The 26,622-nt window shown below is 37.2% G+C and overlaps 1 long non-coding RNA gene across 3 annotated transcripts in view; it reads right to left on the bottom strand.

The window, feature by feature from the left end:
• Window positions 1–1,336: 1,336 nt before the first annotated feature.
• LOC131512663 (uncharacterized) overlaps window positions 1,337–26,622 on the bottom strand; it is a 130,590-nt gene continuing 105,304 nt past the window's right edge. For all 3 annotated transcript variants that reach the window (XR_009262228.1, XR_009262226.1, XR_009262227.1), the window contains one exon: window positions 1,337–1,560. This is a non-coding gene — a long non-coding RNA (uncharacterized LOC131512663). The remainder of the gene's footprint in view (window positions 1,561–26,622) is intronic.

Below are 26,622 nucleotides of genomic sequence, written 5' to 3'. Positions count from 1 at the left end.
AGAATAACATGGCTTCTCCCTGTCTTCCTACTTTTTATTCTACTCCCAGTACTTCTCTTGGGCCAATCCTGTATGTTGATTTATATATTAATATAAATGTTTAGGAGTTGAAAAGTACTCAGGAAACCTGACCAATGACCAATGCTGAAAGCCAACCTAAGGAATTTAGACACAAGAATGTTTCTTTTTCCTCATGAGCAGCCTTTTATCGTAATATATTTGGGTAATTTCCATTACTCTCAATTTAAGATACAAGCACATTCTTCAAATTTGTCAATAAGTGAGGATGAATTAGCTTGTATTACATGGATCATATTCATGAGAGGCTTTGAGATATCCTAACATGTTAACATCATGTCAGCTCAACTCATCACACACTGATTTTCAAGTTAAAATATATCATTTCTATTATGATAATTACATATATCTCCCCTGTATGTGTTGCTTGCTACTTCCCTAAAGTGATCAAAATCCTTACTCTGTTTTTTTCTCATTCCAACCTACAATCTCTGGGAGAATGGAATTGTATATTATTGTCCTTATTTTTTACATTAAGGAAAAAACTAAAATGAAGGGAATTTAAATCTGGTCATGGTGATTTAGTCACTTGCTGATATAATCCATATGGTATTTTTTTCCTGATTCAGTGCACCTTTTAAAATAAATTATTTTTCTACATAGGTTATATAGAAAAAGTATGATTTATGACTGCTTATTAGTTTTATATGTATTATAATTATGTGCATTTCTTGCATATTGCTCACAATTACTTATATATAGAATTTCACTCCATTAATAAAAATTCTAAGTGAATAAAGCATGAATCAGCAATGTAAATGATCTTCTGTTTTATTATTGGCTTAAAGAACAAACCTGGGACTCAAAAAGAAAATATATTTCCCTTAGATACTATAACATACTGCTGCTCATGAGTCTGTGCCCCCACTATGGAGATATTAAGTAACAAACCATAATGAAATAATACTCATTTAAACCTACCAAACTGGAAATATCGTATGTTTAAAATTATTTCCTATGCATTTCTTTTAAAAAGGAGGATGTTAGACAATATAATAATATTCACTTACACATTTTTTAGTAAACATTCATGGAATATCAGTATATGTCAGTCACTAAGCTGGCAAGTCCACATAAAAAAATTAGATGAATAATGGTTCCTGCCTTTAAAGAGGTGAAAATCTGCTAATAAAATCTGGCGAAACTGCCCCATAAAGACAACAATAAAATACTATGTGCACACGCACACACTCATACACACTTGCAAAGGAAATTGTGATGAAATATGTAAGTCTACTTAGAGAAGAACATGGAGGGATGCATCTGGGAAAGACTTTATAGAAGAGGATGCACTTTAAGAGTTGAAAAGGTGATCACCTGGAGAATGTATAGGAGAAGCGTAGTTCAGGCAGGAAGAATGTGTGGGGCACAGAAGCAGGGAACAGAAGGGGGTGCTCAGGATAGCCGAAGTACATGGAATGGGCAGTGATGAACGATGAGAACAGCAGGGGTCTCAGCAGAGGGTGTCTTGGGGGCAACTTCCTGAAAAGAGATATTGATTATTATACTATAGCTTTACATTTGGAGTAGTTCTTATGCACTAGTCTGTAAAACCTGTCTATTCTCTGGAATAGTGAGCGTATATAATAAGGCCTGGTGAGCAATTAGTTCTCAGCCCACAGTCCTGACCAAATGTCTAAGGCAGTACTAAGTATTTCAAGCCTATTCAGAAAGCTGTGCAGTGTGTACGAACCCTGAATGCAATTGCTGGAGGGAGAAGGCCATGTATCCTCCCTGTAGCAGCTAGGGGTTCAGATGCATTCAATTTGATTTCATGTAATTGTATTTGAGTCACTACTGTGTGTTAATACAGCTAAGGGCTATGTAGAACACAACGTGGAAAAGATACAAGTACTACCCTCAAGGCTCCTAACCCCAGGTTAGTTTGGATGGTGTACTCATACGCTTGACCCCCACGGCCAGTGATATTACAGCTGGAAAGTAGTGGAGCAAGGGATCTTTTCTACTTTTTCTTTTCTCTGTTGTGTTTATGAAAGGAACAATGTTTATGAGGCAGGGTTTTCCCCAAGTTGTAGTGAATCAGGGGCAATGGCATATGGAGACATTCTCTACCGTTAGTTGTATTCTCTTGCAATTACAAGCCTTTGGTTTTCTAGCCATGGCACGTGGCCTTGTAAGAATGAGAAAAAGAAGAGAATTCTGTACATGATATAACCAGACACATCAGTTAATCATCACTATATAATAAACTAACCAGCACTTAGTCGTTTAAAACAATAGCCTCCCCCCCTTTTTTGGCTTACAGTTCTGAGTCAGGTAGCTGGTTAGCTGATCTCCATTGGACCCATTTGTGTTCTTCAGTTAGCTGTGGGGGGGGGGTTGGCCCCTAACTAATTTAGGGTGGCCTTACTCAGCTGTATGCCAGTTGGTATATTTTTGTCCAAGGTGAGAGAAATGACTGTATTATATGTCTCTCATCCTTCAATGGGCTACCCTAATCATAGTGTTCAAAGATGGAGAGGAGATCTCTGAGGCCCAATATTACCTACTTTGCATTCTATTGGCTAAAGTCACGTGGCCAGCTCAGGTTTAAAAAGTGGGTAGATAGATAAAGTCTCGTTGCCAATGCCAAGGCCCTTCAGAAAAGGTGGAGAATTTTGTCCGTTTTTGCAAGACGCCACATCAGAGGACTGAGAAAAATTTTTTTTTCAATATATGAAATTTATTGTCAAATTGGTTTCCATACAACACCCAGTGCTCATCCCAAAAGGTGCCCTCCTCAATACCCATCACCCACCCTCCCCTCCCTCCCACCCCCCATCAACCCTCAGTTTGTTCTCAGTTTTTAAGAGTCTCTTATGCTTTGGTTTTCTCCCACTCTAACCTCTTTTTTTTTTTTTCCTTCCCCTCCCCCATGGGTTTCTGTTAAGTTTTTCAGGATCCACATAAGAGTGAAACCATATGGTATCTGTCTTTCTCTGTATGGCTTATTTCACTTAGCATCGCACTCTCCAGTTCCATCCACGTTGCTACAAAGGGCCATATTTCATTCTTTCTCATTGCCACGTAGTACTCCATTGTGTATATAAACCACAATTTCTTTATCCATTCATCAGTTGATGGACATTTAGGCTCTTTCCATAATTTGGCTATTGTTGAGAGTGCTGCTATAAACATTGGGGTACAAGTGCCCCTATGCATCAGTACTCCTGTATCCCTTGGCTAAGTTCCTAGCAGTGCTATTGCTGGGTCATAGGGTAGGTCTATTTTTAATTTTTTTGAGGAACCTCCACACTGTTTTCTAGAGCGGCTGCACCAGTTTGCATTCCCACCAACAGTGCAAGAGGGTTCCCGTTTCTCCACACCCTCTCCAACATCTATAGTCGAAAATTTTTAAATAGCAATGTGGATTTCCATATTTTTTATCAGGTATGTTTTGTGGTACCTCAAATAGTTTAAAGTGTAACAGGTAGGGGCATTGGCCACCTAAGGGTAGATTAGCTAACGGCACGCTTGAAATATAGGTATAGTGTGGCAAAACTGATCAAGGAAAAAAATAAAAGTATTACTTTCACAAGACAATTCATATGACTGGAGAATCTTCACCAAAATCCAGAAGTAATCATTTGAAACCAAACTATTCTTTAGACTCCCCTTTGTTCTTCAGACTTATGATCTTGTAACATCAAACATCCTATGGCTGATCTATAAATTTTTAAAGAAAAGTTTTCCCTTCTAATGTCCCTCACTGAAATTCCGACAATATTGTCAACTGCCTTCTTAATGATTACTTGCCATGTCTTTTCTACACGTTTCTGTCCAATTTTGCCATTAAGAGACACCATGGCACGGATCTGAGGAGGTAGCATGAATGTCGCCTGTGTCGTCAGGATACTGACTTTGGTCTGAAAATAAAAGCCTGCGTTCACAACCAGATTCTTTCTCCAACGCGTGAGATTGAATGAACAGGCTGGTAACACTTGGACTTTTGCTAAGAGCCACTCATTTCAATCCCTCCATCCTTCAGGTTGGCGGAAATGTTGTAATTGGACACTGAGTCTGGAAGGAGCCCTGCGGGTGGCGGCAGTTCAGTTATGGGAGCGCAAGTCAGGGATGATGATTTTGAACATATGCTAAGAGTCAGTTGTGGTGGGAAAAAGGCAAGGCTCTCTTGCCCCTGTTGATCCTTCTGAGGTGGAAAGAACAAGATTTATTGCAAGTCCCAAAGCCTTAAAAACAAGCCAGCAAGCTCCATGTGTTCTTTTCCTGATTGAAAGCATGGACATGTATTGTGTATATAACTTGGCCTAAGTAAAATAACTCAGCTGACCCATATTTACATTTGACCGCTGGTGTCCTAAATACAATCAGGATGGGCCTGGTGGCCAGTCTTGGCACACAGAGCAATGTTTGTGTTTTTCTTTCCTTGGTGTTCCAGACGTTAGCTTTCCTTCTGATTGGCATGAGTGTCTGCAGCTGTTCCTGCTTGTCGGACATTAGTGACTCTCCATCTTGTGCCGCTCAGTGATGGCAGTTCTTTGTTTCATTCATTCATTCATGAAACAGTACTGGAAATCTACTACACACCGATTTTTCAAAACTTTCAAGATATGAATATTTTCTTAATTTTTTATGGCAAATAGATATAAAAACTAAGTAAATTTGTTCCTCTTGCAATTCTCACACTTTTCATTTGAGACAGCAGAGTTCAGTGAAAATAGCCCTAGGTGAGATTCCTACAACCAGCACGACGAACACATTGACCCACGAACTGTGGACAAAACGCAACATCAACTCTAACTCCCTCAGATTGTAAGCTTCTCTACCCCTGATGAAAACTCAGACAGTTCACATGGCTTTTGTTCCCACTCACCCCTAGATAGCACAACACTTGACAATCTCTACAAGTCAAACACAGTCTCATGTCAGTATATAGAATGTCCATTGAAAAATTCTGAATTTGACCTATCACCAAATCTTCTCCTCTTCTCCTCCCAAAATTGGTTCAGGCTGGAAGCCCACAGTTGTCACTCTGCCCTCCGCTTGTCCTGGTCAAGATCTTCTCTCACTCACTAGTTGCAGTGAATGAAGAGATATAGATGGTTCTTACTTGGACTGGTGCCATGACAGGTTGACTCACCTCTCTGGGCTTGAGGGAAGAAAAAACTCTGCAGTGTCCCTTCTGGGCTCCAGTTTCCTGAGGACTGCTTTCCCCTGAAGAATGAACCTCTCTTCTGGGTGATGGCAGCTCAGCTACTGGGCATTTCATAGTGATCTCTTTCTGCTGAAGTCTCCTTGCCCCTTGAGGTGTCACTGTTGGACAGGACCCTAAAGTCCCATGTTGGGTCTTTCACTTTCAGTGGTCCACACTGGTCCATAATATATGGTAGTAAATTCTGTGCAAACTCAGAGAGTTAAGCAATCCCAACGCAGCGTTCTTCTGACTCTGCCATTAGATATGGAGGTGGCATACCAAATTGTTCTCTCAAAGGTCTCTTCTCTAGTCTTGGCCTTAGAAATTAGCATCCCCCAAAGTTTTCTTCAAAGTTTGGGGGTTCGCAGCAAAGGAGAGCTTTCTCCAAAGAAATTCTTTTTCCTTACCAATGTTTTCCCTTTTTCACTGCCTCTGATATCTTTATATATCCTTGTCTGCCAGAGGAGTGCAAGAGTCACTTTTCCTGTACCATTTCCTTAAAAATAAGCATATGGGGACAGGGATGACTGCCTACACTCCCTGCTATCTGATACTTTTCCTTATGGTACCTCAGTTGAAACCCGAGGCAAGCATAGTCCCTACTAACTTCCTATTACACTCACTATATAACTTTGCAACAATTTAATTTTCCTGGATCTGTATTTCCTCTTTCATAAAATGAGATGGTTGAAGCTCAATCTCTAGGGTCCTTTTCAGCTCTCAAATTTGGTGGTTTTGTAGTTAAGTTTCTGTAGACTGTAACACAATGGAAAACACATTGAAACAGTTGTCAAGAAATACAACCCCAGCTGTAATCCTATTAACAAATGAACAACCTTAAGCAAGTCTCTTAATTTTTTGGGACTTGGTTTTCTAATACGTAAAGGTGGACTTTAAACTGGATGACATGTAAGTGAATCTCTCAGAGCTTATCTTATTGTTTCTGGAGATTTTCCCAATCACAAATCCTAATTTTGCCACATCCACAATATAAGATTTTAAATAGGAAAAATATTGCAGTTAACATAAAAGTTAGCTGAGAAACCTTCTGGTTAGTAAAAGCATAATTTAAAAATGCAGGATTTAAGGTCGATATTATTTATTATTTTAGAAGGCTGCTAGTGTTCTTTGCTTCTTCTCCAGGTGTGTGAGCACAAATATATCACCAGATATTTTCAAACTTCATTAATAATAATAATAATCATAAGCGGTGCCTGGGTGGCTCAGTCAGTTAAGTATCTGGCTTCGGCTCAGGTCATGATCTCGTGGTTCATGAGTTCGAGCCCCACGTCAGGCTCTGTGCTGACAGCTCAGAGCCTGGAGCCTGCTTTGGATTCTGTGTCTCCCTCCCTCACTCACACGTGTGCTCTCTCTCAAAAATAAATAAACATAAAAAATTAAAATAATAATAAGAAGAAGAAGAAGGTTTACTTAATAGGGCTGAACAGAACATCATTTCACTTAAATTTGAAAGTCATTTTTAAAGAGAAATAGGAAAAAAATGTTATGTTTAAATACATTCAATAATGTAGAAATAAAACATTTACTTTTCTTCTTATTCAGAATGTAGATGAGAGAGAAACCTAGTGATTTTCACCAGGATCTGCAAGCCCATAATACACCTGGAAGCAGGAGAGGCATGAAAACTGTGGACCAGAGGGTGAAGTAAATCTTGCATGTGGTGAAGGATACATTCCAAGACCTTTGTGAATCTGCTAATGAGAAATGTTTGTCCAGGCTCTTGGTTTTCTCTCAAATCACACTTTAGTCAAGCCACATGTTTCCGGAGAGTATCCTCTTGTGAGTGGTTGGAGCATTTGCTAGAACATTCCAGTCATACTTTATATTGTTTCCACGACAATAGGGTATGCTTGTTCATGTCACTGGTCTAAGTCTTCACTAAAATAGACATTTCACTCTAACTAATGGACCTATCTGGATGAGAATCATCACCCTTGATGATGACTCCTTGACATTTGTTTCACTTTCAACCTCAACACTAATGCTTTCTTTTTAGGGGTAATATGAAAGGGAAAACAATTCTTTTCTTGTTAGTTTTTCTTTGAGAATCTCTCTAAAAGAATTATTAGGGAAGCTTAATTAGGTGGGACACTTTCATTCTTTGGCATGTGACTTAAATTCATACCTCTGCAAAATGAAAAATACCATCTAATACATCTTAAAATCTTTGAAACTCTGATCATTGAATTCTCAAAGGCCATGATCTATTACCATAACCAACAACCTTACTACTAATGCATTTTTCTATTAATTCAATTTCCCTTTTCCTGACCAGACTATTTCACACCTCTGTCTTCCAAACTCCAACACCCTTGCTTTCTCCCTTTAGTGATAATCTCACTTTTTAATTAACTGAGAAAATGGAAATGAATAGACAGGAATTCCTCCATGCTCTCAACACCAATTACTCACTGACCTTGTGACTTCTCTCCTGAAATCATCCCTTCTGCCTGCATCATCTCTCCTGTTCTCTATTGGATCATGTCCATTAGCAGAAAAATAGGCTGAATTAGCTCCCATCTGAGAAATGCCTCATTTGCCCATATTTTCTTTTTCCATACTGCCTCTTTTGTCTATTCCTCTTTTATTCTAAACCTGTTGCCTATATCTAGTATATTTTCTCCTCTCCCACACTGTCCTGAACCCACCTTAGATAGGCTGAAATCCCTACCATGCCATAAGTCTGTCCTGGTTAACAATGGGTGCCATATTGCAAGATCAGATAAATGCTTTTTACATGCTCACATTTCCCAAATGATTCATTCTTAGACAAATAGTGTTTTCACAGTTGATTGTTAAGTTGCTTCTCCAAAGGTCTTGTCTCTTGGCTTCTGGGAAATCATCCTCTCCTGGCACATTGGCTATTCTTTTTTAGTTTTGTTTGCTGACTCTTTTCCCCCAACATAAATATTATACTGGCCAAGAGCTTTATCCTATTTTCTTTTTCTTCTCTATTTTCACATGTCTCACCCACTACCTTGACTTTAAATAAAATGCAAATGGAGATATAAATTCATCTTAGTTTCCTGTCTCTACCCTGAGGTCCAGAGTTATAAATCTAACTGCTACTTAATGCTTATAATTAAAAACATAAAACAGGCACCACGAATTTAACAGCAAAAACAAGAGTTATTTTTTCAACCCACAACCATTTCTTCCTAGTCTCCCCATCTCAGTAAATGGCACCCCTACCTATGCAGTTACTTAGAACAAAATCCAAGGAATCATCCATGACTCTTCTTCCCTCATATTCTACATCTTGTTCACCAGCAAGTCGTCTTCATTCTGAGAATATAATTTGCTCATTTCTCTTCATCTGGATTATGCCACTTTCGTTCAGGCTTCTCCTTCTCCTACTTACATTGTAGCAATAACTTCCTAACTGACATCCCTGTTTCTACCCTTATCCACAGTTATTTTCCATTTAGTATATGTATGATGGCATAACTCTTCTTAAGACCCTCTAAATCCTGACATTGCTTGTAAAATAAAACCTGGGGGTGCCTGGGTGACTCAATCAGTTAAGTGACCAACTTCAGCTCAGGTCATGATCTCACAGTTCATGGGATCCAGCCCTGCATCAGGCTCTGTGCTGACAACTCAGAGTCTGGAGCCTGCTTCTGATTCTGTGTCTCCCTCTCTTTCTGCCCCTCCCCTGTTCTCTCTCTCTCTCTCTCAAAAATAAATAATAAACATTAATTTTTTTTAAATAAAGCCTGTGCAAAATAAACAAAATCAAAGCTTTTCACATGGAAAAATAGTATTTTTTCTAAAGACCACAGATTAGAAATATGTATAATTGTATGTTTATATGGATAAGCATACATATACACACAGTGCCAAGTGATTGAATAATTGAAATAAGTAACTCAATACAACAAGTAAAGAAATCAGTTTTTATTTTTTGCAATAAGTTAATATTTTTTAATTTAAAGCCAGCTGAGAGATTTAAAAAAGAAGAATAAAAAGTTTCTATAAAATATTAGGATAAATGATATTTCTGAGAGATTATGTGTTTGGAACTAATTTCTTCAGATTATGTGCCCAGACTTCTTGAAAGGGCCATTTCTTAATACACTCACCTGCCTCCCACCAGAGGGGCTTGGATAAAAAAATGTATATATATTAGAAGTAATGATCTGTACTCAATGAAGTTTCTTGTATCAGTCATCAGTCCCTTTTTGCTAGACCCCTAATCAATAGTCTTTCATATTGTCCAATAGGTGAATGGAAGGAGTCCAAGGAGTGAAACTTTACATTATAAATCTTACAAAGGAAACTAAAATCCTTGTTTATTTACTTATACTGTGTATGGCCCCTATAAATTGATGTCAAATTTATCAAAGCAGTCAAGCTTTCAAGAAATCATAAATAGTGTGAAAATCATGATCCAGAATCTTTTTTTTTTCTTCATAGACATTTCTTCTTAGACAGCTCCTGGTGAGTTTGAGCCCCTTGTAATCTTCCTGAGTGTATAAATAATGTCACATTATTCAGGGTTAGAAAATTCTATTTTCTTAGGCATTTCTATTTGAAAACAAGATAGCATGCTAGCATTACTGACAATCAAATGCCCCCAATGCTGGAAAGTATTTTTGCACTACATTTTGTATTGGGCTTTGGGCCAAAAATCTCCTGCATTAAATGTCACTGCTGGCCTCTATAAAGGGGATATGATTTTATCTTACACTTTAATTAGTAAGAAAATTGTTGCAAAACTGCTTGCTTTCCCTCTTATGTTGGATAAATCAAACAAACTCACCACATCTCTATACAGATAAAACATACCATCTAAAATTTTGCCATTGACTACTGAAGTAATGAGAAAAAATTCCTTCTTGGCTAGCCTTCCCCATCTCAGATTCCTTACCCTCATGGGGAATGGGGCCAACCCACCATGAAGCAAACCCATTCTTGCTCTCCTGCTACAACAATTGCTGGTATAGAGACATGGAAGGAGCACTGTAGGAAAGCAATCAAGACATCAGAGTGAATTAATTTTCTGCCAACAGAATAAAGCTTTATAACTCACAGATATGAGGAATTGACAAGAAAACCTACAGTCAAATCATTTTCTACTCATCCAAGAGTCTCCTTATCCCTGGAAATGATATAAACTTCAAACCCAATCACAATCTAGTTAATTTCCTGTTGCCCAAAGAAATGTCTGTTTGCAGCATATCATTTTAATGGCTTTAACATAAACATTCACCTCACCATCATAAATTCACCCATTCAGATTGGAAAGATAAACTCTGTAACAATGGTGAAATAATTTGAAAGGATATTTTTATACTGTAGGAGGAAGCTCTGTGTGTCAAAGTCATATGGGAGTAGAGTGTGTGTGTGTGTGTGTGTATCTGTGTGTTTCCATGTGTGTATGTGAGAGAGAGAGAGAGAGAGAGAAGGGAATGGAAAGGAAAAGAAAACAAGTGAAACTTCCTAGGAAATCAAAGAGTTTGGCAGAGTCCAAAGATTTCCCAGATATCCAAGTGAAATCATGCATACATAAATTTCAAATGAATACCTCAGTAGGCAACTCTGAGCCCTCCAAGGCTGACATGTTAGCCCCACACCATCCTTCTTCTGTTACTCTATTATTCATTTCAACAGCAAAGATTTTCAGAATAGAATGGGAGCAAACATCTTGGCTAAGAAATCTTTTCCCAGTCAGTTCATGTGCTGGCTTATATAACCTATTGCCTAAGAAGACTATGCATTTTGGCTTGTCTTACTTGATGATCGGCTAGTGACTATGATTTTACCATCTCTTCCTTGTGACTAAGAAAAATATTACCAAAATCAATGGCACAATAGTTGCATAAAATATGTAGTTCTGAGATGCAATAAAAGTTATGTATTGAAATGCCCACAATTATGATTAGAGTCTAAAAAGTACTTGTGCATATAAGGTTTAAAGCAGGAACCCTACTACTATAATTATACATGACAGTATAAACAGCTAATGGTCTGGGAACATTGATTATTGTCATTTTATACTTTCTATGAAGCCTAGTAAATTTCCCACTTGGGATTAAATGTAAAGAGAATAGATTGTAGCCCTTGCTTCTGTTTATCATGAAGTAAATTATATAAATAGATGAAATATATTGTAGTGTAGCTTCTTTCTAGTTCAAGTAACTCCATCTGTACCATGGTGTAGAAGCTGCACTTTGTCTAAATTCCTTATTCTGAGACGGCCAAAATAATAAGCAGTTCACATCTATATTTGATGCTTTCTGGTCTAAAATGCAAATATAATCATTTAAAAGATAGCTTTGGAGGGACATAGAAATGCAAGAACTCAGTGAGCAGGTGGCAAAGCTGTTCACTGAGTTATCATGGCAGTTTGCACATATTACAAGAATCTTCCAAATGAACAGAAACAACCTGCTCCGTTCACTGAAGTACTTCAGGACTACACATTCAATTTTCAATAGTGCAAATTTCAAAAGAAACCCTTGCTGCAGAGATCAAAGACATGAGAACCAGTCAGGATGAATTAAAAAATGATATAACTGAGATGCAAAATAAACTAGATACAGTGACAGCAAGGATTGAAGAAGCAAAGGAGAGAATAGGTGAAATGGAAGATAAAATTATGGAAAATAATGAAGCTGAAAAAAATGAAAGAAATGAAATTAACTGGATCATGTGGGGAGACTTAGAGAACTAAGTGATTTCATAAATAAAACAATATTAGTATCATAGGAGTCCCAGAAGAAGAGCAAGAAAAAGTGGCAGAAAGTTTATTTGAAGAAATTATAACTGAGAACTTACCTAATTTGGGGAAGGAAATAGACATCCATGGCCAAGAGGCACAGAGAACTAGCTTCAAAATCAACAAAAACAGGTCAACACCACAACATATCATAGTGAAACTGGCAAAATACAAAGAAAGAGAATTCTGAAAGCAGCTAGGGACAAAAAGTCCTTAACCTAGAAGGGTAGACACATAAGGTTAGTAGCAGACCTGTCCACTGAAACTTGGCAGGCCAAAAGGGAGTGGCAGGAAATATTCAATGAGCTGAATGGGCAAAATACACAGCCAAGATCCTTTTATCCAGCAAGGCTTTCATTCAGAATAGAAGGAGAGATAAAGACTTTCTCAAACAAAAACTAAAGGAATTCATGACCACTAAACTCCTGTTAGAAACTCTAAGGGGAACTCTCTGAGTGGAGAAAAATAAAAAAGGAAGACCAAAGCAACAAAGACTATAAAGGACCAGAGAATATCACCAGAAACACCAACTCTACAGATAACATAGTGGCCCTAAATTCATATCTTTCACTAATCATTCTGAATGTAATTGGACTACATGCTCTAATCAAAAGACATAGGGCATCAGAATGGATTTTTAAAAATCAAGATCCATCTATATGCTGCCTACAAGAGACTCATTTAGCCACCAGTAGATTGAAAGTGAGGGGATGGAGAACAATCTATCATGCTAATGGAGGTCAAAAGAATGCCTGAATTGTTGGTGGGAATGCAAGCTGGTGCAGCCACTCTGGAAAACAGTATGGAGGTGCCTCAAAAAACTGAAAATAGAACTACCCTACGACGCAACAATTGCACTACTAGGCATTTATCCATGGGATACAGGTGTGATGATTCGAAGGGACACATGCACCCCCATGTTTATAGCAGCACTCTCATCAATAGGCAAAGTATGGAAAGGGGAAAAATGTCCATTGATGGATGAATGGATAAAGAAGATGTGGTATATATATACAATGGAGTATTACACGGCAATCAAAAAGAATGAAATCTTGCCATTTGCAACGATGTGGATGGAACTGGAGGGTATTATGTAAATACCCTCAGAAATTAGTCAGAGAAAGACAAATATCATATGACTTCATTCATATGAGGACTTTAAGAGAGAAAACAGATGAACATAAAGGAAGGGAAACAAAAATAATATAAAAACAGGGAGGGGGACAAAGCATAAGAGACTCATAAATATGGAGAACAAACTGAGGGTTGCTGGAGGGGTTGTGGGAGGGGGGATGGGCTAAATGGGTAAGGGGCACTAAGGAGTTTACTCCTGAAATCATTGCTGCACTATATGCTAACTAATTTGGTTGTAAATTTTAAAAAATAAAAGATAAAATTAAAAAAACAAAAGAATGCCTGAATAGCCATCAGATAAACTTGATTCTAAAAGAAAGACTGTAACAAGAGATGAAGAGCATTGTATCATAATTAAGGGGTCTTTCCATCAGGAAGATCTAACACTTGTAAATATTTATGCCCCCTGACTTAAGCACACAAATATATACTTCAATTAATCGCAAACATATAGAAACTCATTGATAATAATACCATGATAGTAGGAGACTTTAATACCCCACTTACAACAATAGACAGATCATCTAAGCAGAAAATTAACAAGGAAACAATGGCTTTGAATGACACACTGGACCAGATGGACTTAACAGATATATTCAGAAAATTTCATCTTAAAACAGCAGAATACACATTCTTCTCCAATGCACAAGGAACATTCTCCAGAATAGATCATATACTGGGTAACAAATCAGTCCTCAACAGGTATAAAAAGATGAAGATCATACCATGCGTATTTTCAGATCACAACACTATTAAATTTGAAATCAACCACAAGAAAAAATTTGGAAAGCCTACAATGCATGGAGGTTAAAGAACACCTTAGTAAAGAATGAATGGGTTAACCAGGAAGTTAAAGGAGAAATTACAAATTACATGGAAGCAAATGAAAATGAAAACATGACAGTCCAAACCCTTTGGGATACAGCAAAGGCAGTCCTAAGAGGAAATTACATTGGAATTCACACCTGTCTCAAAGAACAAGAAAGGTCCCCAATACACCTAACTTTACACTGAAAGGGGCTAGAAAAGGAGCAGCAAAAAAAGCCCAAAGTCAGTAGAAGAAGGGAAATAATTAAGATTAGATCAGAAATAAATGAAATAGAAACAAACAAACAAAAACAGTAGAACAGATTGATGAAACTAAAAGCTGTTTTGTTGAAAGAATAAAAAAAAAAACATTGCTAGCCAGACTTCTCAAAAAGAAAGGAGAGAGGATCTAAATAAATAAAATCACAAATGAAAGAAAGAGATCAAAACCACCACAGAAATACAAACAATTACAAGATAATACTATAAAAATTATATGCCAACAGACTGTGCAATCTGGAAGAAATGGACAAATTGCTAGAAACTCACACACTACAAAAACTCAAACAGGAAGAAATAGAAATTTTGAATAGACCCATAACCACCAAATGCATTGAATCAGTTATCAAAAATCTCCCCAAGAAATGAGTCCTGGGCCAGATGGTTTCCCAGGGGAATTCTACCAGACATTTAAAGAAGAGTTAATACCTAGTCTTCTCAAACAGTTCCAAAAAATAGAAATGGAAGGAAAGCTTCCAAACTCATTCTATGAAGCTAACATTATTTTGATTCCAAAACCAAAGACCCCAGTAAAAAGAAGAATTACAGACCAATATCACTGATGAAACTGGAGGTAAAAATTCGCAACCAGATACTAGTAAATCTAATTCAGCAATACATTAAAAGAATTATTCACCATGATCAAGTGGGATTTATTCTTGGGCTGCAGGGCTGGTTCAATATTCACAAATCAATCAATGTGATACACCATATTAAAAAAAGAAAAGATAAGAACCATATAATCCTTTTAATAAATGCAGAAAAAAGATTTGGCAAAATACAGCATCCTTTCTTGATAAAAAAAATCCCTCAAGAAAGAAGGGATAGAAGGAATAAACCTCAGCATCATAAAAGCCATATATGAAAGGCCTACAACTAACATCATCCTCAATGGGGAAAAACTGAGACCTTTCCCCCTAGGGTCAGAAACACGACAAGGATGTCCATTCTCACCACTGTTGTTCAACATAGTACTTGAAATCCTCAGCAATCAGGAAACAAAAAGAAAGGAAAGTTATCCAAATTAGCAAAGAATAAGTGAAACTTTCATTCTTCGCAGATGACATGATACTCTACATGAAACACCTGACAGTCTCCACCAAAAAACTGTTAGACCCAACATATAAATTCAGCAAAGTCACAGGATATAAAATCAATGCACAGAAATCAGTTGAATCTCTATAAACCAATAATGAAGCAGCAGAAAGAGAAATCAAGGAAGGCATCAATCCCATTTACAATTGCACCAAAAACCATAAGATACCTGGGAATAAATCTAACTTTTACAGAGGTAAAAGATCTGTATGCTGAAAACTATAGAAAGCTTATTAAAGAAAATGAAGAAGACCCAAAGAAATAGAAAAACATTCCATGCTTATGGATCAGAAGAACAAATATTGTTAAAATGCCTATACTACCCAAAGCAATCTACACATTCAATGCAATCCCTGTCAAAATAACACCAGCATTCTTCACAGAACTAGAACAAACAATCTTAAAATTTGTATGGAACTGGGAAAGCCCCCAAATACCCACTTTAATGTTGAAAAAGAAAACCAAAGCTGGAGGCGTCACAATTCCAGACGTCAAGCTGCATTACAAAGCTGTAACCATCAAGACAGTATGGGTACTGGCACAAAAACAGACCTATAGGTCAATGGAAAAGAACAGAGAACCCACAAATGGACCCACAAAGATATGGCCAACTAATCTTCAACAAAACAGGAAATAATATCCAATGGAAAAGACAGTCCTTTCAGAAAATGGTGCTGAGAGAACTGGACAGTGACCTGCAGAGGAATGAACCTGGAATACTTTCTTACTCCATACACAAAAATAAACTCAAAATGGATGAAAGACCTAAACGTAAAACAGGAAACCAACGAAATCCTAGGGAGAAAATAGGCAACAACATCTTTGACCTCAGCTGCAACAACTTCTTAGTAGACATATCTCTGGGGGCAAGGGAAACAAAAGCAAAAATGAACCATTGAGACCTCATCAAGATATAAAGCTTCTGCACAGCAAAGGAAACAATCAACAAAACCAAAGGCAACCAATGGAATGGGAGAAGATATTCGCAAATGACATATCATATACAGCATTAGTATCCAAAATCTATAAAGAACTTTTCAAACTCAACACCCAAAAAACAAATAATCCAGTGAAGAAATGGGCAGAAGACATGTACAGACACTTTTCTAAGGAAGATATCCAGATAGCTGACAGACATATGAAAAGATGCTCAACATGACTCATCATCAGAGAAACACAAATCAAAACCACAATGAGATATGAGCTCACACCTGTCAGAATGGTTAAAATCAACAATGCAGGAAACAACAAATGTTGTCAAGGATATAGAGGAAGAGGAACCCTTTTGCACTGCTTATGGGAATGCAAACTGTTGCAGCCACTCTGGAAACGGTATGGAGGTTCCTCAAAACATTTAAAATAGAGCTACCCTATGACCTAGCAATTGCACTACTAAGTATTTGTCCAAAGGATACAAAAATGCTGATTTGAAGGGGGTGCATGCACCCCAATGTTTATAGCAGTGCTATAAACAACAGCCAAATTATGGAAAGATCCCAAATGTCCCTAGACTAACAAATGGACAAAGAAGAAGGGGTAAATGGATGCAATGGAATATTACTTGGTGATCAAAAAGAAGGAAATCTTGCCATTTGAAACAATGTGGATTGAACTAGCACTTATGCTAAGTGAAATAAGCAGTCAGAGAAAGACAAACATCATATGATTTCACTCATATGTGGAATTTAAGAAACCAAAGAGATAATCATAGGGGAAAAGAAGGAAAAATAAGATAAAAATAGATAGACCCATAAGAGACTCTTTTTTAAAAAAATTTTTTTTTCAACATTTTTTATTTATTTTTGGGACAGAGAGAGACAGAGCATGAACGGGGGAGGGGCAGAGAGAGAGGGAGACACAGAATCGGAAACAGGCTCCAGGCTCCGAGCCATCAGCCCAGAGCCTGACGCGGGGCTCGAACTCACGGACCGCGAGATCGTGACCTGGCTGAAGTCAGACGCTTAACCGACTGCGCCACCCAGGCGCCCCAAGAGACTCTTAAATACAGTGAACAAACTGTGGGTTGCTGGAAGGGAATTGGTTGGGGGGATGGGCTAAATGGGTGGTAGGTATAAAGAGGGCACTTGTTGGGATGAGCACCGAGTGTTACATGTAAGTGATGAATCCCTGCATTCTACTCCTGAAACCCATACTACACTGTTAACTTACTTGAGTTCAAATAAGTAAATTAAAAGAAAAATAGTGCAGATTTCAGAGGTTATAAAAAATATATTGGCAAATATTAGTTTGATAAATCCAAACCATCTCTTTATTCAGGTTACTTTTCTGTACAGTATTCAGCTACAATATAAGCCTTCTCTAAATTTGGATTGATTGTACCCCTGAGAAAAAATATTTTAACAAATTAAGTTTATTTTGGGTTAATTCCATCCCAGTCGTTCCTTACAACAGAAATGCACTCCAGACATACACTTTACAATTTTGCTTGATGTTTGTTGGATTAGCAGTAGTAAAATACAATCTGGGAAGAAGGAAAGAAAACACAACTTTTTCCCAGAATCATGCTGACATTCCATCAGTTTTATAGAAACACAGACACATTGGTATGTAAGCTCCAGTTTGGCAAAGTTGAGTGAACTCAAAAATGGATGAATCCTGTCCCCAACCACACCTTAAAAGTTGTCACTAAACAAAAAACAGATGTGTTGATTTTAGCTCTATTCAAAACATTTATAAATTCTTTATAAAGTTTTGTTTCAGGATCCTAAAGAAAACAGTAATGTTTTAGTTAAATCCTAGATATTTTTATTATTTACCTAATGTTAACAAGGCTATAGATAGGAAGTACATATGAATTATAAGAAGAGAAATGTGAGTATATATGAGAATAGAATGTAAAAGGAAGTTACAAGTCTTAAAATCAGGTCACTCTTAATTTTTTTCAAGTCATAAAACTTTTCCAGCTACATGCTTGTCCCCCATCTTTTGCTCAACAGTGTTAAAAAGTGTGGGAAAACAGCTGCCCTGTGTGGTTTTAAAGGCGAGAGAATTACTGGTATCTCACAAACTCTGAAGAGACATGTAGTAATGTGTAGTCAGCATTTGGGTTGATTAATTCCCTCTTAGGTGGATTTAGTCCCCTTTAAAAGCAAGCTGGAGAAGAAACTTGAGGCAAATAGTATGTTTCATCAGGCTGTTGTATACACATTAACCCATCCATGTACAAAGAATGACCATCATGTTAGGAAACACAACATTTGCTTTCCTTTCAAAAGAAGTTCACAGCTACCCAAAGCAATGAGACTGTAAAATAAACAATATTTATTAATTGCCTCATGTAATTGTTGTTTCATCTAAATTTTAGAAACAGTATCATGAAAAACAAATCAAAACTTGAGAACACTTTACAAAGAGTACCAAAAACCACACCATCATAGAATTCTCAAAATCCACTTACTTGGTCCATAGTGGGGTGGCATTTATACACGTTCAGTTTTTCATCCTGTGTGTCTGCACTTTTCGGGGCAGATGTGGATGGAGGGTGTGGGAAAATACACTTTGATTTATCTTGTTACCCATTTCCCTGGGTTATGAGGCCACAGATTTTGATGCAAAGAATCCCACCCTGGTGATTTAATGGCAGTGAAGCGATTTTTCAAGGATAATTTTAAATGTGTGTGGTGTTTGTCTTATGTCCTTACTTTAGAATCTCACTTTCTCATTAGATGTGAGTCCACACTACTCTGCATCTATCTTAAAGGATTCTGATAAAATTCTTGTGGCTTACATTGACTATCCCTACCGACAGAAATTATTTCTGACAAAGTGCTTAATGTTAAGTTTTGGAAAATAACGAGTCTTTAAACAAAAGTTTTAAGTTAAAGAAGCCCATGTTTTGGGTTGTAACAGAATGTTTTAATGGTTGTAACTCCTTTGTCAGTTTCTTGGATATCAACATTCCCTGTGGTTTTCAGGAATCACATCATATTTAAAGGAAAATCATCCAGATTCTCTGTTTCAGGAGATGCAGGGATCCCAGTTTCTCTCCCACTACACAGGATGGGTGCGGTGAGAGCAGTTTCTCATCTTTTTCTGTTGTTCCTCTGCTGAATTCTCCATTTGCCCTCCTGGGTGCATAGTTTTTTGCCTACCAATGGCATGCAAGTGGCACATCACAGTCCCTTTGTTTTCCAAAGTCCATCAACCTAAGGCCAGGTGAATAGGGATCTTATACAAGGTTTAGGACAAAATAGAGTTATGTCCCCGGTGAAGGACTGGAACTACCTTAAAATTTAATATTAGACATCCTTTATTTAAATTCCCAACTGTTCTCACCTCTGAAGAGTGTGTTTATATACTCACTGCTTCTACTTGATTTCTAGAATTTCATTTTCCTTTCCCCTGCTCCTCATCTGCTCCTCCAACTTGAAAATTTCTCCTGATTTCTTATAGAAGGCAGCTTTTTACTGTCTCTGTGTGTCATTCTTGGCTACCCAGCCATTTCCTGGAGCCTAACAGGCTAGAGAAATGGGGGGAGAGAAAACAGTACTTCCCTAATCAAAATAGTCTGTTTCCGGATGTTCAGCTAAACACAGGGAAGTCTCTTCTAAGTAATTCAAATGTCTACAGGGGCCGAACAGGAGGCAAACAAGGGCACAGATGAGTGGCCCACAGAGAACTGGAGCTTATACACCCCACCTCGAGGAGTCAGTGGTCTGGATCATCAGCCCCAGCTACTTGCTGCCCTCGGAATTTGAACCCCCTTTGCAGGTGTTTACCATTTTTCAGGAAAAGGCCAAAATTTCAGATTTGTGAAATCTCCCAGTTTTTAAATATTGGAAGTTAACATTTTAAGTGTACAGAGCAAATGTAATATGTTTACAGTTTATATCTAGCCTGTGGGGTACTGTTTCAGAGGGCAAAGCTGTTCACCGTTATCGTAAACTATGTACACATGTTAGCTGAACTTTTCTAGCAAACAGAGACGATCTACTCTAATTATCACTTTAATTATACATGACAGAAAAATAGCTAACTAGTTTCAAGACCTCTCATAAATATACCATTTTACCCTCCCAGTAACACTATTTATAAACCTCTCTTTCTAATCTTCCAAAAGGAAGAAAACCAGTTTGAAGTAGAATTAGGAGGGAGAAATACATTTAATTTGTTTCTCCCTAAAAATCCCCTGTTCTTCTGGGTTCGTTTTCATAAATATCTAAATTGAGTAATTCAAGTCTGTATCCCACATGCTAAGGGGACATTTCAGAATTCCAAGACATTTCATAATTTTTCATGATTCCCCTGGGGAATTGCAGCCCTTGTCTCCGTCACCTCTTACTATGAATTACAACAGCTCACAACTGCCGTCCTGTTTTTGGTCACTATAGCCCACACAAGGCTCTCTCCTTCATTCTCAAAGGAAGCAATAATACAAGGCCATGGCATGTACACGTATAGTTAAATGGGAGAGGGGTACCCGAGTGGCTCAGTCGGTTAAGCGTTTCAGGTCAGGTCATGATCTCATTGTTCCTGAGATGGAGCCCCACATCAGGCTCTGTGCTGACTGTGCAGAGCCTGCTTGGGGTTCTCTCTCTCTCCCTCTCTGTCTGCCCCTCCCCCATTCATGCATCCATTCTCTCTCTCTCTCTCAAAATAAATAAATAAACATTTTGAAAGAGATTAAATGTGAGAGAGTTCTGTATACTCAAAATAGGGAAAAGAGTCTAAAAAAATGTTGGACATTATTTTCCTTAGGTTCTTCTTAGATTCTGGCCTTTATCATGCGTTGGAAGGAAATTACTTTGGCTGTTTTGTTTCTCTCCAGTTCACTACTTCTGACATTAGCATTTAAAACATTCCTTTTTTTTTTTACATGTGACAATCTTCTCTGTGAAAAAAAACCATAGTAAATAGAATCCACAATAATTTAAGGAAGATGTTTTGCTCTGAGAATACTTCAATAATTTTGTTTCCCATGGCAAACATAGTTCCCATAAAAACTCACAGCAAGGTTGAACTAATACAATGTTTTAAACAACTGGATTTTTTTTTGTCATGAGTCAAATGAACCAGACTTTCAAATCTCACCAACATGCACCTGTAGATTAACGAAAAACATTGATACCATTGTTTATTATTTCTAAATAATTAAATGCTGAGGTATTGTGGCTTTGAGTGAACATGAAACGGTGGTTTCTTTGGATTGTTAACAGGATCTTGATGCTGTATTTGGGAATGTTTTGTAAGCGAGAGAAATGAAAGACTTCTTGTATAGAAACAGATGAGAATGATATAATTTAAATATTAAATTATCAGTATTAATACATTTGGCATTGAGAATCACTGTGGCATCTCGAATTCATCTTAGATGTCAACAGATCATGAACACCGCATCACCAATGACTTTCCTGGAATGTTTTCAAGATTGATCGTATGCATTTCTGTCCTTAGCACATCACAGATGGAAAGAATATATGGAATGCAATTCCCTTTTCCAGATTTCAGAGGCAACTGGTCCTTAGGGTTTCTGAAGCTTCCTCACACAGAGAATCACCGTACAGCTCAGTGCTGTGACTGCTCCAAAAGGGGTTTTGGCCTGGACCTCCATGGAGGTAAGAGAGCCCTTTACAGAGTGTGCTCAAGAAAAAGAGAAAGAAAACAAATTTTTTCAGCTGCTACATTCCCACACACTTCAAAAATCCCCATTAAAGAAAATGTTTTTCCAAACTGCTGTCCATAAGTGCAGGTTTATATTTGTGATGATAACCTTTCTTACCGTTGGCTCTACTGAAGTTTTGTGAGTGAACACAGGATAAGAAATGAATGATCCCAACAATTTACTTTCCTATACATTTCAGAAAAGCAACTTTTTTTTTCTATATAAAATGTAATCATTTGAATCTGGAATTAAACGCAAAAAAGCAGAACTGCACAGTATGGTATGAGAACACAAGGCTGTGCCCCCTGCCCCAAACACCCTCCTTTTATCTGAATTGCCACTTTCATTAGGGTGCTTCCTAAAATTCTACCATATTTGCATAAGGAACACTTATCTCCACTTGATGAGTATTTAATAGTTACTACTTAGTAACTATTAAAAACTATTATAAAGCCTCAGTTTAAGGCTTACTTGAACATTGCTTTCAACATGTATACAGATAAGAATTAGCAGAAAAACAACCAGAATGGTTTAATCAATCAAAAGTATTACATAAGTAAGACTTTTCAAAATAACTTAATAGTCTGCTTTAATCAAAGTATCAATACCAGGAAAAATTATTTTTGTGTTTGTTGTTTGTTGAGCAGACCACACTGGAAAATTGGATTAAATTTTGGGAAACATGAATAAATGTTCAGCATATTTAATGATTTTCAAAAATTATGTTCCATTTTATGTTCACCATAAACAAGTTTCTTGCTAAATACATCTTTCTGTAAATCTTATCAACCATTGTTTATCATCTATTCTAGATGATTCGAAACTAGAGTGCCCAAAGGTCTAGATATTCTGGAATATCTAGATCTACCACACGAACCACCTGAAGGTCCACCACATCAACTAGCCATTTTTGAACTAAAAAATGGCCAAACATCAGCAATTTCATATCATTCAACCCAGAGTAAATGAGAGTGGTTAATAAATGCAATAAAACAAAGTTATTTTTACTATTTTTGAATTTTAAAGATTAGCACATTACAAGCTGACAAAAATTCTGGTTATTTCAGGGTGACCAGAATCTGTAAGTTTTAACTAAATACACTTCTACTTAATAAAACTGAAAAATAATTATTTAATAAATACAGTTTGATAAATATAAAAACTTTACATAACAGTTCTAAAATTTGCTATAATGCTAGTTGAAACAACTCTGACATTCAAAAATAGAACTTTATTTTCCTCTTACTAAATTCATTATAATTCTCAAATGCTTATTTCTTTTTTTATTTTTAATATGAAATTTATTGTCATATTAGTTTCCATACAACACCCAGTGCTCATCCCAACAGGTGCCCTCCTCAATACCCCTCACCTAACCTCCCCTCCCTCCCACTCCCCATCAACCCTCAGTTTGTTCTCAGTTTTTAAGAGTCTCTTATGCTTTGGCCCCCTCCCTCTCTAACCCTTTTTTTTCCCCCCTCCCCTCCCCCATTGTCTTCTGTCAAGTTTCTCAGGATCCACATAGGAGTGAAAACATATGGTATCTGTCTTTCTCTGTATGACTTATTTCACTTAGCATAACACTCTCCAGTTCCATCCACGTTGCTACAAAAGGTCATATTTCATTCTTTCTCATTGCCACATAGTATTCCATTGTGTATATAAACCACAATTTCTTTAATCATTCATCAGTTGATGGACATTTAGGCTCTTTCCATAATTTGGCTATCAAATGCTTATTTCTTTCAACAGGAGGAAACACTCTAGATAATAAACATGTTCACTTCCTGTTCATATAAAAGTCTCTTTTTTGATAGCCAACCAAATCCAGAGTTCTCTCCCTCTCTGTTCTCCTTTTCTGGGGAGTAATCTAAGTTTAAGGGTCCTATTAACATGACTTTGAGGAAGGAGAGTTCACTTTGGAGATTCTTATTGTAGGGGACATAAAAGTTTCCCTTGATCCTCTTAGAGTCCCCGGCTGGGTCTGAAAATTAAACTAAGATTAACAGGAGAAAAGTGCACAACTTTCATTGCATTTTTACATGGACACAAGAGCCTTTGCAAGAGAATGAAGACCCAAAGAATTGGCTACTGCAGGCAGTTTTTATACCTTTGAGACAAAGAAACAATAAGTTTGAATGAACAAACGGGTTTGGGCAAGGGGTAGTAAGTGGTGAAGAAATAACTAGGAAGAGAAGGGTTAGTTTGACAAGTTTTATTTGTTGGCACCAAATTCCTCAAAAGCTCTTGTGATAAGAATCTTTGCTCCTTCTTATTCAGAGAGAGTACCTTTCACATGGGAATTTTAGAATTTGTTTCAGATTAGAAGGGTGAGGGGGTGAAAGGTCAGAGTGATCTGCTTCTACCGTTTTTTAAAATTCCTCTAACGATATTTAATAAGCCAAGCCATGGTCTTGGGTAGTGTCCTGAATCCCATCATTATCTTCAGGTATCCATTAGTGAGTAATTCCTCCATTCTTTTCCCAGCTGGGGAAAGGGAAAATAACAGGTGGAAAATACTTAGCAGTCTTTTCTGATTGTTTCATCTCTCTCCTCAGCTCCCACATTGTCCCTTCAGAAGCCAGCTAGGCCTTTGTCCCATTGACTCTGCTAGGAAGTCCTTCATCCCTTACAGTGACAATTCTTTGACAAGCGAACCATCTTCAGGTCTTTTTCTTCCATCACTTATTTGGCTCTACCATGAATATATTTCCATATTTTTTCTATATTTAAAATTTAAATGGTGAATGGGGACAGGGGATATCTCTCTGAACATTTTCTAGGTAGACACACACTGCCAACATTTTTTTTTCTATTGCAACGATTCCATGTTAGCACAGGAATTCCACAATGATAAAAACTTCTCATAGTCCCAAACACAAATATCACATCTATCCACAGATTCTCACATCTAGAAGTTTCTATCCTCCCCACTGGGAGGGTAGCTGAAATAGAGATTGACGAGGAAGAGAACACCACAGTAGTGGTTAAATTTTGTTTCCCTTTCTCAATCTTCCCTAAACCTCTCCCCTGAGCCCAGAAATCATTCTTGCCTTTTTTTTTTAATTTTTTTTTTTAATTTTATTTATTTTTGAAACAGAGAGAGACAGAGCATGAACAGGGGTGGGTCAGAGAGAGGGAGACACAGAATCGGAAGCAGGCTCCAGGCTCTGAGCTGTCAGCACAGAGCCCGACGCGGGGCTCGAACTCATGGACCGCGAGATCGTGACCTGAGCTGAAGTCGGACGCCTAACCGACTGAGCCACCCAGGCGCCCCCTTGCCTTTTTTTCTAATGTGGAAGTAAGTATATGATGTGTATGGTGCCTACATTCTTCATTCAATACTCTTCATTCTTTTGTTTATGCTATAAGTAGGGGATAGAGGCTTCCAAATTTTGCTTTTGATACTTAAAACCAACTTGAAAAAATTTTTAAGTTTGAAAACTCAATATGGAAACTTTGTTGTCCCCAGGTGCAGGCTAGTTAAATCAAAAGCCATATAGAATTCATGTAATTGCAGTTTAAAGACAGATACTCTCCACTGTAGTGAATACCACCAATTTATAGAATAATGGTAAGGTAAGACTATTAATAACATAATTATCTTCATAATCCTCTCATTTATATACTTTCTGTCTTATGGTCTTATAATAACCCTGTAAGTTATACTGAGTAGAATTAACATGTTGAATAACACGGAATTGCCCCCTTTTATACACACATAATTTAAGTGATGATTCAGTTTTATCTGACACTAACTGATAGAGCTAAAATCTAGCCTAGAGCTTCCTTGCCTTTCCTATACCATATCTTTTTTCATATAATACCTGAAATATATATGTATAATCATTTAAGTAACTTTCAAAATATTGGGAAAAGAGTAAACAATACTCTGAAATGAAACAACTGCATGTTTCTAGATTTCAAACCATTAGACTAACACAGATTTATATTGAAAAGAAAGATTGAAATCTCCTCTAATAACTTTTTCATCACAGGACACAATTTATGGCTTTCTGCCATTTGATAATGAAAGTTAAGTTTTCTGTGCTATTACTGGAATTGGGTACAATAACTCATTCTCCAAAACCAATTTATACAGAAAACATATTCAATACAGAGATGATTGAGTTCCTGTATTTCTCTTTTGTCACTTGGCAGCAATCTGTGTGAGACTCAAGAAGATAGAGTGAAAACTGATGGTAGTTATTTCTTCAAGATAGGTAGAAAAAGCCAATGGTACTGAAAGCATGTGTCAGTTAAAATCATTCATTTTAGATTAAACTCACAGTCTGCAGTGACAGAAATCCCAAAGAAGATATCTATCTTTAAGGATTAATAGAGTTTTATCTGAGGATTATTCTTGGTAAAAAAAACATGGCTACAAGTTGTGTTGTTGTTGTTGTTGTTTTTCCTTTTTCTTTAGTAGCTCATTTGACAGCCATTGTGGCCATAGACAGCAGTAGATATTTGAATCTATTTTTTCCGAGGTATGTGAATGTTGGATTGAGTCTTTGGTGACTTTACAATTCATTTTGAAGGCACAATGGACTTTGGAATCTCTGTTCTTCAACACTCAATAAATCTGCTAGTTGCCTCTATCATTGAAAATAAAAGTTTTGTGAAGGTAGTAATTATAAGGTGGTTGGCAACTCCATTTGTAAAACTGGCAATTTCAATTTCTGATCCAGTAGTATCTTTTAAAACCTC

This window comes from Neofelis nebulosa, chromosome 5, assembly GCF_028018385.1.
Source record: "Neofelis nebulosa isolate mNeoNeb1 chromosome 5, mNeoNeb1.pri, whole genome shotgun sequence".
Lineage (NCBI taxonomy): Eukaryota > Metazoa > Chordata > Mammalia > Carnivora > Felidae > Neofelis > Neofelis nebulosa.
The sequence above is the reverse complement of the archived record's forward strand: the minus strand, read 5'-3'. Positions and strand labels throughout refer to the sequence as shown.